Below are 14,648 nucleotides of genomic sequence, written 5' to 3'. Positions count from 1 at the left end.
TGTAGAAGGAGATGTTGGCCAAGAAGAGAATTTCAGCTAAAGGTTTGAGGTAGAGATTGAAGAGAGTAGGGGACAGAGTAGAGCCTTGCGGGACACCAATGGAAATCTGGGAAGGACAGATAGGTTGTTATTGACAAGGAATCTCTGTGTGTGGTTATGGAGGAAGGAACCAAACCATTTGATGACGGTACCTCCGAAGCCCATCCTGTGTTCGAGGCATTCCAGGAGTTCCTGTAGTTCACTGTGTCGAATGCCGCGCAGGAATCTAGAAGGATCAGAAGACAGGTTTTGCCTTGGTCTAGGGCTAGGAGAGCATCATCAACGATGTGAGGAATAGTAGTTTCAGTGGTGTGCCCAGGCCTGAACTCAGAATGAAATTTGTTGAGTAGATTGAAATTGGCGATGTGTTGGCTTAGTTGTAGTTACAAACGTTTCTCCAGGAATTTTGTGAGAAGAGAGATATTTGAGATGGGTCTGAAGTTATCTGGAATTTCTGGATTCAGAGTGTTTTTTTTTAGGATCGGGAGGACTTGCCCAGTTTTCAGTGAGTCGGTGCCACCCCTTGGAGAAGGGAAACACTGATATAGGTAGGAGGTCGCTGCTAAGCAGTTGGCGGGGAGGGTGTCATTAAAGAGGGTACTCGGTTTTGAGGAGGAAAGAATTTTCGATATGGAATGGTCATCATAAAGATCGAATTTGGACCAGTCTTGTTTTTGGTTGTTGCTTGGTGGGGACAAAAGGATAGAGGGGCCCCAGCCGGAGAAGGAGGGGAGTTAGAGGAGGCCTTGAGTTCGTTACCCAGCGAGTTGATTTTAGTTATGAAGAAGGAGGAGAACTCATTGTAGGTGATTGGGGGATTTTGCGGTTTCTTTTGATGATTTTGCTACTTTGTTTGATTGAAGTTTGACTATTTCAAAACGTTTGCATGGTCTGTTCTGGGCATTTTCCAGCTCTTACTTGAAGAATTCCTTTTTAGACAAAAGAATATTCTTGTGGTATGTATTTCTGGCCTGACGGAGGAGTTTAAGGTGGGAGGCTGTGGGGTGCTGTCTCCAGTTCCTTTCTTCCAGGTGGACAGCTCTCCTTTCATCATTAAGGGATCCACTGAACTAAGGGTTTTTGTCTTTGTTTAGGGACCTTTTGAACGTAAGCGGGCCACATCGTCCAAAATGTTAGTCATAGTCGAGTTGTAGTGATCTGTGAGGTCGTGGACCTTAGATAGATTCTGGGGGGGACTCATTCTCACAGCAGGCAGTCCGTTTCACGAGGTCCAGGCTCTTAGAGTCTCTGAGCCAGCATTTTGGTTTCACCGGTTGCCCAAGTTTTTTCAGGCGGTGGTCAGGTATAGTGAAAGTGATGATTCGGTGGTCTGACCAATCACATGGCTCTGTTGAGTTCAGCATGACTGCTGAAGCCTTAGCGATAATCCAGTCCAAGGTAGCGCCTTTTCTTTGGGTAGGCAAGTTGCAGGGCTGGGTGAGTGATTGATCGGCAAGGAAAACTTTGACAACATTGACCTGGGAGTTTTTGGGGTCATTCCTGTGCATAGTAAAGTCACTGAGGAAAATGTTATTGGGGTGAGGCGAGACCTTAGCAGTGATGATTTCCATGAGGAGGTCCGAGAAAGTGTTGTTCCTGCTTGGGGGGTGGTAAAAGATGTGCAGTTTGCATAGCTGAGAGGTGGTACTACTAATGGAGAGGGCAAAATATTTGCAAGAATCCATAGGCTCCCCTTGGAGTTCTGTGCTGAGGAGGCCTGAGCGGTAGATGCAAGCAAAGTCTCCCCCTTCTTAATTTGTATATCAAGTCTGGTGATGTTATAGTTGGGTGGGACCAATGGGTCAAGGTGTGGTGATGAGGATTCATTGAGCCACGACTCAGTTAGGATAGCTACATCGGTGTTGTGGTTAAGGATGAGGGCGGCGATGTCCAAGGAATGTCTAGTAGCTGACTGGTAGTTAAGAACGAGGCCAGAGAGTGGGGCATCGGAACAGATGCTGTGAGACGGGGAAGTTAAGGGAACTTTTGTTAAGTTGTTACTATTTACCCCTCTGTTGTGGAGGGATGATTACCTGGTTGATTTGATTACGATAGTGGGAATCAAGCAGTCAAGTTCCTTGTCAGGAGGACAGGGGGCATTGGGGGCTCAAGTGGGGTGAGAGGAGGGTTAGAGTCTTGTCCTCCGAGAGGTGATTATGAGGTATGTGAGGGCAAAGGTGTCAGCTGGCCGGTCGCATGAGCTGGAGAGTGGGGGAGGTAGGAAGGAAGGGCAACAGGATTAAGAGACAGATTGGAGGAGGCAATAGAGTGTTCAATGAGGAGAAGGATGTTCTTCAGATCCGATAGAGATTTGTAGACTCTCTGAACTAGGATAGATGCTCTGGTGTTCAGGATTTCAAAGTCCAAGGGTAAGGGTAAAGCATGCAGGCAGGGGACCCGCGGGACAGCACTAGAGCTATTGGCAAGTACAGGAGGCGCTTGCAGGCAGGGGACCTGGGGTCAGCACAGGGGCTATTGATGAGTATGGGAGGCCAGGCAAGGGAGCTCGACCCCCAATGGTTGGGTTACCAGAAGGCCAGGAGAGAGGAGGGCTAGGCAATCTCTGAGAGGAGTGGGTTTCGTTAATATTGCGGGGAAGGGTCGTGAGCTGGGGGAGCAGTGGTTGTTAGTTGTTGGACGAGAGGGCAAGGAGCGAGGTAGGCTAGCGGGCAGTGGAGGTGAAAACCTAGTGACAGATGCTAGAGGTTGGGGGGGAGGGAAGATCTCTGAGCACCCTAGAAGAAGGCTGTTTCTAGATATGGACTGAGTGGGGAGCACAATGGGAGGGTTTGTGCCAATCTGGCCAAAGGGCGGGAGAAAGGGTATTTGGTTTGATACCATGGGGGATGTTCCTGGCATTATGAACGTTGAGCAGATCAAATATGGTAGTGCGCCATAGCACTGGGATGCTTCCAGGTAGCCATGCGCTGCCTAAATGCCCTTCAATTCCATTCCATAGCGCCTTTTTCCTAGAGTAGAAGATTAGATCATTGGTGATGATACCCCTGTCAACGTTGAAGTACAGCTCAGAGATCAGGGTCTCGGGTTTCTTCTCAGGAGGGAGTGTTTGAAGGATTTAGCTGCGGACTTGGAAAGGTTGGGAGGGTAGGCGATAGTGAAGGAGTTGCAGCCAATAGCAATCAGGACAGAGCCAGCCATAATGGTAGGATGGGTGGGCAAACCAGGGAGGGCCAAATGAAGGAGATGTGGTAGGCAAGGTCAGAACTGGCAGCAGGCAGTGCAGGAGATAGACTGGGTGCAGTAAAGTCCAGTGGCTGTGACCCATAGGGATTGGTCCAGGTAAAGGTATGGGCATCAGGAAGGAAAGGGTATCAGAAAGCGCACTGTAGGAACAGTGGGAGGGACACACTGGCTTACGTGTCTAACTTTAAATGAGACATGGGCACTGAGATAGCATAAGCCGAACACAAATATCTTAATACTTAGCGTTCCTCTAAGTCTCCTGAGTAAAATGCTTTTTTAATACGTTTTTAGGTGATTCTGTGTTGTATATCTACTCAAGTGAGGTATCATTTCTATCGGAAGACCAAGGGGAATGATGTGGTATAGGACATTTGTGCCAGAATGGTGATCCCACACAGAAATGTGAGGAAAAGGGTCTTTTTTCAGCTCAATTTAAGTTTTGCAAGGGATACTGGGTAGGAAAATGTTGGGGGGTTCATTCAAGCAATACCTCCAGGTAGCTAGTTTTCAGAAATCTGTGGGTATGGTAGGTTTCTCTAGATGGCCGCAGAGCCCGGGTTTAAAAACCCAGATAACCCTCTTGCAAAACCAGGTTGTTTTGTAATTGGCAATTTTGATGTCTCGAAAGAAAAACCAAATAAACGTGGGAATTCATCTCTAGACATTGGGTCTCACCTACTATTGCTGGTGGTTGTGTGTTGGGTTTTGAGTACTTCTCGTAAGACTTTAAGGTAGTTTACCTGGCACTCAATCATTTGGTTCTTAGTCTTATTGTTTTTGAGTACGTTTTACTCTCTAGCAGACCCCCAGGTTTATTTGGTTTTTCATTTTGGCTAATATGGGATGATAACCTGGGCAGGTTTATAAACGTCCCTTAGACCCTCTGTTTCTCGTTATGTTGTACAGTACAATTTTGATGTCTCCACAATATGTTTTGGACCTTTGTTTGTTGCAGGTACTTGGCCCACCCACAGATGCGAGGTACTATTTTCGTCAGGAGACCTGAGGGAACGCTGTGTGGTAGGAAATATGTGGTGGCCCAGTGATCGCACATCTTTTCCACACTGATAAGTGAAGAAATTTGATTTTATTAGCTAAATTTGAGGTTTGAAGGGATTCTGGGTAGAAAAATCCATGTAAGCCGGACCTCTCTGGACTCCCTTAGTTGTTTAGTTTTCAGAAATGTCTTCCTTTGGTAGGTTTCCCTAGATGGCCGCTGAGCCCGTGACCAGAAATCAAGGTGACTCAATCAATCAATCAATCAATCAATCAATCAATCAATCAGAGTACTTGTAAGGCGCGCTACTTACCCGTGAGGGTCTCAAGGCGCTATGGGGTGGGGGGGGGGGGGTGCTGCTACTGCTCGAAGAGCCAGGTCTTGAGGAGTCTTCTGAAGGCGAGTCGATCTTGGGTCTGCCATATGTGGGTAGGGAGGGTGTTCCAGGTCTTGGCGGCGAGGTAGGAGAAGGATCTGCCGCCGGAGGTCGTTTGTTGGATGCGGGGGACAGCGGCGAGGGCGAGGCTGGCGGAGCGGAGCTGGCGGGTCGGGGTGTAGAAGCTGAGTCTGCTGTTCCAGTAGGCTGGTCCGGCATTGTGGAGTGCTTTGTGTGCATGGGTAAAGAGCTTGAAGGTGATCCTCTTGTCCGCGGGTAGCCAGTGTAGGTCTCTCAGGTGGGGGGTGATGTGGCTGTGGCAGGGGACATTGACAATCACTCCCGCGGAGGCATTTTGGATGCGTTGTAGTCGCCGTAGGTGTTTGACTGGGATTCCTGCATAGGCTGCTTTGCTGTAGTCCAGTCTTGTGCTGACGAGGGCTTGTGTCACTGTTCTTCTTGTTTTGGTCGGGATCCACTTGTAGATCCCTCCCAAAACGATGTAGTGTTGCGATTAATAAGTTTGAAGTCCTCACAGTACGTTTTTAGCCCTTTCCTGCCCCGGGCACTAGGGCTACCCAGACAAGGCAGATACCATTTTCATCAGGAGACCTTAGGGAATGCTGGGTGGTAGGAAATTTGTGGCGGCCTGGATATCACACAACTTTCCCACACAGAATAGTGAGGAAAATGTGAGTGTCTTTTAGCTAAATTTGAGGTTTGCAGGGGATTTTAGGTAGGAAACTTTTGGGACATCCATGCAAGCCACACCTCTCCACACTCCCCTGGGTGTCTAGTTTTCAGAAATGTCTGGGTTTGGTCAGTTGCCTTACATAATTGCTGAGACCGTGACCAAAACGCAGGTTGCGCCAAAGAAAAACTAGGTCATTTAGTGATAGATAGATGGGCACCTATTTTTTTGGTCCTGGGCTTGCAGACATCTAAAGAATTCTAAAAAAACGCATACATTTTTGAAACCTAGACACCCGTGGGAGTTCCAGGAGGTGTGGCTTGCGGTGATCCCCCAACATGTTCCTTCCCAGAATCCACTGCAGACCTCAAATATAGCTAAAAAGTCTAATTTTCCTCTAATATCTGTGTGAGGAAGTTGTGGGATCACTGCATGGCACAAATGTTGTACCATGTGTAGGAAAGTAGGATCTGCTTTTTATGGTTACCCCCACTTTTTGCTTGATGTGATGCTGTTTTTGACTTGTCTGACTAAGATCCAGCTAATCAGGACCCCAGTCTATCTGGTTTCTCCCTAAACTGTTGTGCTCTGTACTTAGGTACATCCCAAATTGGATACTGGGGTACATTTGTCAATCCCTAGTATATGGTACCCAGGTACACAAGGCATAGGTACACCAGAGGTCTCCAATGGCCTGCAGCATGTATTATGCCACCCATGAGAGATCATTCAAAATGGAGCTACAGGCCTGACATTGCAGCCCGTGTAAGTTGGTGCATACACCACTTACTATAGATATAGGTTTACCATATCTAAGCGTCACTGCACGTCAAACCTATAAGTCGCCCTATAGCAGGACTTTACAATCCTGAGGGCAGGGTTCTTTGTACTAAGTGAGAGGGTTCCCCAGCATGAGCAGGTCACCACTGCAGCCTACAAAGTCCATTCTCATGGGTTGTCAGTGAAGCAGCCATATACTATATAGAGAGGCACAGCGTAATCGCATGATGACCATCTCGAAAATGGCTGCAACAAATCGAATCATGTTTGGTATCAAACATGATGGAATCCTATCCTCAAACCATAAACGGTGTGGGAGGTATGGTTCCAAGCACTGGAAGAGCCCACGGTTAGGCTCACAGTGTCACCAGCACCAGCCTTCTAGTCCCGGACAGCACAAAATGGTTGCTGCAAACCAGAGACTCATTTCTGCCCTCCTGCCACTGAGCTAAGCTCGAGAAGGGGATGGCAGAAAAATCGGCATCCTGTCACAGAGAGGTGTGACCACCTCCCAGACAGGATTTAGTATATAAGGACTGGGTGGGTGTGCTTGCCAGCACCTGAAAATCTGCATGAGGGGCACATTGGGTGTCCCTGTGCATAGTCCAGTTCAAACCAGTCCTGGGAGCTGTTGGCTCACACTCTGGTGTGAAACTGGACAAAGGACATGGGAGTAACCGCCACCCTGTCCAGTCCCTCCACTGGTAGGGTCCTCTGAATTGTCCCAACCCTTTGCCTATGGTACTTAAGGGCTTACTTTGGTGTAGGTCCCTAGATTTGTCATGGGATAAAACCACTTGACTTCTACCGTCTGGGTACCCTGGACTTCGATGTACTTCATTTGGGCCTCCCTTCCAGTCTCCTGCATCATCTGTGCCTGTGCATCATACAGGAACCTTCCAAGGCCTGTGAAGCATCCAGAACAACAGAAGTCTTCTCCCTTGGAGTGAAGGAGTCACTCCCCTGCATTCACAGGCACCACAACTAAGTCAACCTGTCTGCAGATCTCCAACACAGGTAGTGGTTTTCCTTAGCTGCCAAGTTTGAGGCCAGTAGTGCTTGTGGGGGTTGCAATAACCTAACGCCTGCATAAAGCATCCCCTCTGCAGTTGGAAAGGATTGTCGACATCTTTGCAAGAAACTCTCTGAGCTCCAAGTAGTCACAACCTCGAGCACCTCCAGTGAACAGAATATTCAGCTACACTGCATTGTGTGCATTGTGGCCTGCACCTTTTGGTGAACTGCTTTAGGTCCTCTCGGGACTCCTGTGCCTTCGGCCTGTGGGTTCATTTGAGGGTCATTTTCTTGGGCATCCGTCTCCAAGTCTCCTGGTTGCCCCTGAGTGACATAGACACTTTCCCCTCTGCTTTCAGGTACTCCTCTTCAAGAATCCACATTAGTATTCCTCCGGACACTTTCTCTTCTTCCAGCAGTGGCACTTACCTGAAGTCCTCCATAGGGTTTGACAGAGGTTTCCAACGCCACTTCACACCTGTAAACCTTGCTTCCCTGGGATAGGTAATGTGTGTACCATGGTATCCACGGGTGGGATGGCTCTCCAACCTTCTGTCTTCTATGAGGTTTCTTCAGGGTCCACTGGGAAAGGTCCCTAATTTTGTAAATCCAACCAGGACTTGCACATGGATTTGTATGGAACGCGCGGTCATGTTCACACACTACACACGCTCGCTGTGGGGTCCCTATCTGCTTAACTTGGGTGGTTCTGAGGGCCCCAGAAAATCTACGTCCTCTTGATATTGTTCTGACTTGAGTCCTGGTTCATATACCTCTTTCTTAGTATATGGTTTGGTTCCCCCACAGGGCCCACTGTGTATTATTGCTGTTTACTGTGGTTTCTTTGCTAAAGTATTGTGTGCTTTGTGTATATCTCCGAGTAGGAGATACTATAATGTACTAGATAGTGTTATATAATAAATACATATTTTTATAAATACTTTATGTGGTTATTTTTCATTTTATCCATACAATAAGATTACATTCTGGTTAAAAAAGCTGTTTTATACTCCTTCAACACTTCGATAGCTTTCTAAGGTTGTCCGAGACCTCTTAAATCACCATGAGGGTTGGCTAGACTGCTGCAAAGTGCCCACTTACATTAGTGAGCATCATATACCAGCCAGCTTCTCACATTAGTGCCAGCAGTGGGATTCAAGCATGTATCATTTTACCAGATAAATCTTTGTATTATTACCTGAAAAACCATTAGTACTAGGCACATATAAAAACAAGTTTAGAATAGTAAGTTCTACTGAACTTAGGGTTGGGTATGTCAAATGTCTAGAACACCCTTTCTCCAACCTCAGAGAGTTTAGTTTCCACTAGATTAGGTGTGGTGTCTACTACAGGAGATGCCAGTGGATCTCTGCCTAATAGATAAAGTGAACTTTCGTTCTAAGACCTGAAATAAATGTGTGCACCTAAAAAGCTGAATACAGTGATAAGTGCCAACACTCAGTGCCTTGTATGTTACTATTAGATGCCCTGAGGAAACTCTCAGTACCAGATGAACAGGACAGAGTGGGTGGGTCAGGGAATGAAGTTAGGGCAGGAGGGGAACAACTCTTTGACCTTGAATCTAACCCTGACCAGGTGGAGCCTGATGGATCCCACCTGGACAACTCAGACTTCCCAGATGATACTACAGGTGGCCTAGAAGGTGTCCCCTTTGTTCCTCCTGGGAGAGTGTAGAGTAGGCAGAGGAGGTCTATATCCTCCTCAAAAGAATCCAATGCCTCAGGACATTCAGTGGGAACCTCTATTTCTAGTAAGGAGTACCAATTTCTTGAGCTTGAGAATGCTAGTCTTAGGCTCAGGCAAGAACAGTTGGCCCTTGACAAAGAGTCCCTTAAAGTTCAGAAGGCTCGGAAGAAATGGGGACTAGAGTCCCATGGTGGTAGCAACAGTTTCTCTAGAGGTAAGGAACATTCCTTTGACAATAGTAACCTGAGAAATAATGTCCCTCCCTACCATGTTGGGGATGACATCTACAAATAGATAACTACTTTAGAGAGGGCCTGTAAAGTGCAGTGGGTTTCTCAAGAGCAGTGGGCTCACGGAAACCTGGATGAACGCCTCCTCAGCGTCCGACATCGCCATAGCCATCCCGGACGGATTCAAGATCACATGGAGGGACCGCGTCAACCAGACAGGAGGAAACATCGCCATCGTCCACAAGAACACCATCCGCATCACGACCAACTCTGACGACACCCTCACGGCCGCCGAACATCTTCACTTTCAGATACACACCGACCCCAAGACCACACTCAGAGGCACCCTCATCTACAGACCCCCAGGACCCCGCACACAATTCAGCGAAGACATTGCAGACTTCATCAGCCCACACGCCCTCCCCTTCGCTGACTACATCCTCCTAGGGGACCTCAACTTCCACCTGGAGAACAACAACGACAACAACACCACCACCCTGCTGGACAACCTCGCCAACCTCGGACTTAAGCAACTGGTGAACACCCCCACCCACTACGCCGGACACACGCTTGACCCAATCTTCTCCTCCAGCAAGTACATCTCCTTCAGCCACTCCACCGGACTCCACTGGACAGACCACAGCTGCGTCCACTTCAGCTTCAGAAGGACCACAACTCACCACCACCCGCAACAGGTACCCCACAGGAGCTGGAACAAGATCACCACCGACCAGCTCACCACATCACTGAACCCAACCCACCCTCTTCAACGTCTACATGAGCCCCCTCGCAGACATCGCACGCCAACACAACCTCAAGATCATCTCCTAAAACAGACTTAAGACAGACTTAAGACAGACTTAAGACAAAATCCTAACTTCTGTGAATACCAAAAGTAGTAAGTTCATTCTGTGAATGCCAAAAGTAGTAAGTGCATTCTGTGAATACCAAAATACTAGTAAGTTTAGGATTGAGTCTTAAGTTCATTCTGTGAATCGGGCCCTATATTTTTAAATACAAAATTACAATTAAAGTAAAAATAAAAGCCCACTTACTTTATCACGGCATCTCCGGGCTGCCTTCCTCCTCCTCATCGTAATCCCGTACAGCAGATGTACATCATGGTAGGACTGCGCCATTCCATTGTCATATTTTGGTAGCTGTGGTTTGAATTGCTTATTATGGTGCACTACCATTTCCAACTCTCTACTCTGGTAATTACACCTGCTGATTTCCATACTGTGGTACAGTATATACTTTTTCATCACAGGTTTACTCCCAGAGGACCAGTAGGACAAGGGACCTTTGGTACATTGTTCCAAAAATCCTGTATGCGCACACATGAAAAAGTCTAGAATGAAACATGGCTTGCAATATTACTAAGGACAAACCAATGCCAGTGTCCAAGGTCAACACAACAGCTAGTTTCTGTGTTCAGGGGACTGGGGAGATAAAGGTGGGGAGAGTAAATGTAAGTTCACCTACAGACTGAAAACGATCAATAGTCCGCCTTTGATTCTACCCTATAATATCTATTTTGTCTGTGGATTCCGAGCTCTTGTCTGCCTGCCGAGGCGATGGTCAGGAAGATGTTAACTCTCTTTCCTACTTCCCCCTGTGTATGGTACCCTGTCCAATTATCATAAAGCACATCAGCTGCAACGTAGGAGTATATACGCTGAACAGCCATGACAATGCGGGGATTACCCCGCACTGCCATTACAACGCAGGAATAACAACGAAAGTCGTTACAACGACTTTCGCTGGAGGGCGCTATAGAATAGTTTAATTTTCTATCCAAATCCTTCCCTACTGTCAACGTCGGCTGGAGTTGAAATTGAAAATTAAACTATTCCACTATCCAGCGCCCTCCAGCGAAAGTCATTGTAACGACTTTCGTTGTAATTCCTGCGTTGTAATGGCATGCGTGGTAATATCATGCGTTGTCATGACATACAACCAGTATATACTTGCCCTAAATCAGAAGGGTTGTTCGCAGAAAGGATTCAGATCAGACAGTTACCACCGCACAACAGTTTGGGGATGCGCTGAAGGGTCTCCTACCTGTTTGGGGCCTTATGGCTAAAAGTCTTCGACTTCGTCGGCTAATAAGAGTTGTGGAAGGGGTTATTAATAGAAGTGCTGGAATTCTGACAAACATCATTGCTGAGCTTCAAGCTACAAAATTAATCACTTTGCAGAACTGGATGGTGTTAGAAGTCATACTTGCAGATAGGGGTGGGGCCTGTCACACATTGGCAGCAGTTGTTGTGTTTACATACCTGATCACGCTCCCAGCGTGTATGTAGCTATACACCAATTGCATAGACTTCCATCTGACATACACCAAGAGATAGGTATTGGGACCCTATCAGGGTGATTTTGGAACATACTCACATCCTGGGGTTGGAATATCCTCACTTTTCTAGCTGTGGTTGCCAGCATTTTCTTCATGTGTTGCCTCTGCATACAATGTCTCCCAGCTTGTTGCCCCTATTGTGTCATTATCCTTACCCCCAAGCCAAAAATGCCAGTTCCTGATACTAATGCAACAGTTATTTATTTATGTTTTTGTATTTTATTTATGCAAATTTTAAAGTGCATAAATACCCATGGGTGTCTCAGCGCTGTGGACTGGAGCAAGGGGGCTGGCATGACAGACTATTGATTAAAGTGCCAAGTCTTTAGTAGTTTCCTAAAAGTAAGTAAGGATGGACTTGTTGTGATGTGAAGGGGAAGACTGTACTAAAGTTTGGTGGTGGCAACCAGGAATGATCTACTGCCCCAGGATGTTTTTTTGTCCATGGGAAAGTGAGAAGATTTGCTGTGGAGGAGCGTAGACATCTGGGTAGATTGTATGGGCAGAGGGATTTTTTTAGATACTCGGGTCCGCTGGCGTGGACTGCCTTATAGGTGATGCATAGGGCCTTAAATTTTGATCTGCTTCTGATGGGCAACTAGTGCAGCTGTCGAACCACGTTGATATTGGTTTTGATTTGGGAGTGCCTGTCAGAAGTCTGGCTGCTGTATTTTGCACTAATTGCAGTTTAGTAAGAACTCTTTCTTGGGCAATAATAAATAGGCTGTTACAATAGTCTATTTTAGACATGACAAGTGTGCTGATGAGAGTTTTAGCAGAAGTAGTTGGGAGGTAGGGGTGAAGTTTCTTTATCATTTTGATGGTATAGAAGGATGAAGAGACAACTGCGTTTGCGTGGTACATGAATGACAACTTGGTGTCAAAGATGACCCCTAGGTTTCTCACTTTCGAAACTGGTAACGGAGGTGATCCTAAATTCGCAGGCCACCAGGAAGGGGACCATGCGGGGGAAAGATTGCCGAAGATCATCACCTCCGTCTTGTTGAAATTCAGTTTGAGGCAGTTGTTTGCCATTCAGGTACTGATGGCAATTATTCCCTTAAAGAAGTTGGTTGGCATCTTGTCACTGTCATTGTGGACTGCCAACACCAGTTGGGTGTCGTCTGCATGCGACATTAGGCCCAGGTTGGGGGATTTGATGACCCTCTCCAGGTCCAACACATAGATGATAAACAAGGTCGGGCTTAGCGAGGATCCCTGAGGCACACCGCATGGCAGGGCGAACAGGGGAGAGTTAAAGTTACCAAGCATGCCTGATTGAGATTGGTAGGAGAGCAAGGATGGAAGAAGGGCACTGGCCCTATGAGAGATGCCCACAGCAGCAAGACGGTCGATCAGAGTAACATGGTTGACCGTGTGGAACGCCGCAGAGAGATCTAACAGGACGAGGACCGCCGCTCCTCCTCCATCAAGAATGTTTCTTATTTTGTCCGATGCTTTGATAAGGGCAGTTTCTGTCCAGTGTCCCTTTCTGAAGCCAAACTGGGTGTCGTCCAATAACTGGTTTTCATCGATGAAGTGTTCTAATTGGGTGTTCATAACTTTGTCTGATACTTTTGCAGGTAGAGGAAGGCATGCGATAGGTCAGTAGCTTGTTGGGAGCTAGTGTGCATGTTTCAGCTGTGGTACAGTCTGTGAAATTAGCGTAGATGATACTTACTTTTTCTCGGGAGCAGCTAGCGAGCAAGTTACAAAGTGATTTGGAGGCGGTAGTGAGAGGGGTAGGTCCTTATCCAGATAGCTTAGTGACTACCTGGAACATTTGCTTAGCAGAATCTTGGGGGGATTCGATTTGTTTAAGGTGGAAATAGCTTTTTGCCTTGATCAGGAGATGTTTTATATTTGGCTAATGCCTGTTTGTAGATGGTTTTTTGAACAGGATTGTAGTTTAAGTGCCAGCAATGTTCTTGGTGTCTACATTTTTGTTTCTCGAGCCTGAGAGTCTTGCTGAACCAGGGTGCGGAAACAGTATTCCTGTTATTAGACCTTGTTTAGATGGGGACAGCTAGATTGACTGTGTCCAAAATCTATTTAGTGAAATGATTGGCTGCGAGATCGGGGTCGCAAGGGAAGTCTTGATGAGTTAAGAGTAGATTGGATTTAAACTCTTGTGGTGCAATGTTGCTCCAAGCTTTATAATGTCTAGGGGCTGTGAGGTTAGAATGAGGGGGGATGATAGTTTTAGATTGGATTTCGTACAGGACTGCATGATGATCAGTCCAAGGTAATGGGAGGATGATTTCTAGGACGAGGAGCTCATGATTGGAAAATAATCCGTTTAGAGTGTGTCCTGCGGAATGTGTGGGAGATGCTACTAATTGTGTGAGGCCTACAGCGTCCAGTCCGGCTAGCAGGGCTGTGGTGTCTTGGTCGTCCTGGGCTTCCTTATGGAAGTTAAAATCTCTTAGGCTGGAGAAATTGCTTTCTCCAGCTACTAGCTCTAATAGGCAGTCCATAGAGGAAAGGAATTCCGAACCGGAACCAAGGGGGCGGTTTAAGAGGATACCTTTGAAAGGAGTAAAGTGGGTGACCATATTTGTGAAGCTGAAGGCTTCACAGATCTTGGTAGGGATTAATGGTGTTCTGACGGAGTAGTTTTCACGATAGATTAGTGCAAGGCCTCCTCCTTTTTTCGAGTTCTATCAAATCTACAAATGGAGTAGCCCTCTGGTGTTGCTGTGCAAAAATCAGGCCCACGGGTAGGGTCGCCCCAGGTTTCAGTTATAAAAAGAAGGTCCAAATTCTGGTTTTCCAGGAGATTCAGGATTTCAAATTTGTGTTTGGGCAGAGAGCGGGCGTTAGCACAAATTTTTGAATGGGGAAAGGGATGGTCCTTGGTAAGAGGAGGATGAGGTGGGTGGAGAATGTCTAACAAAAAAGTGTACTTGGGGCATCCTATGGTGGAATGGGGAACTGTTGTCTCAATGTTGAAAGTGGCGCAGTTCGGTGAATATTTTCTGGCGGTGAAAATAGTTTTTAGCTGTTTCGAGGTGTAAGTTATTGTCTTAGTATGGGTAGCCCGGGTTGGAGGATCAGGGGGGTGGCCCTGTTACAAAAACAGATTAATAAAGTGATTCAGATTGATGTAGGCATCTTTGATTCTACGTCATCCCTTGCCGCTTCTATTACTGATATTGAGTATATGGATTGTTCCAAGTATTGATGTTCTTTTGCTTATAAGAATGTTAGGTCTTTTCCGGCCACCATATAAAATTAGTTAGTGATTACTA

Source organism: Lissotriton vulgaris, chromosome 1_2 (genome assembly GCF_964263255.1).
Source record: "Lissotriton vulgaris chromosome 1_2, aLisVul1.2, whole genome shotgun sequence".
NCBI lineage: Eukaryota > Metazoa > Chordata > Amphibia > Caudata > Salamandridae > Lissotriton > Lissotriton vulgaris.
Note: the sequence above shows the minus strand (reverse complement) of the source record.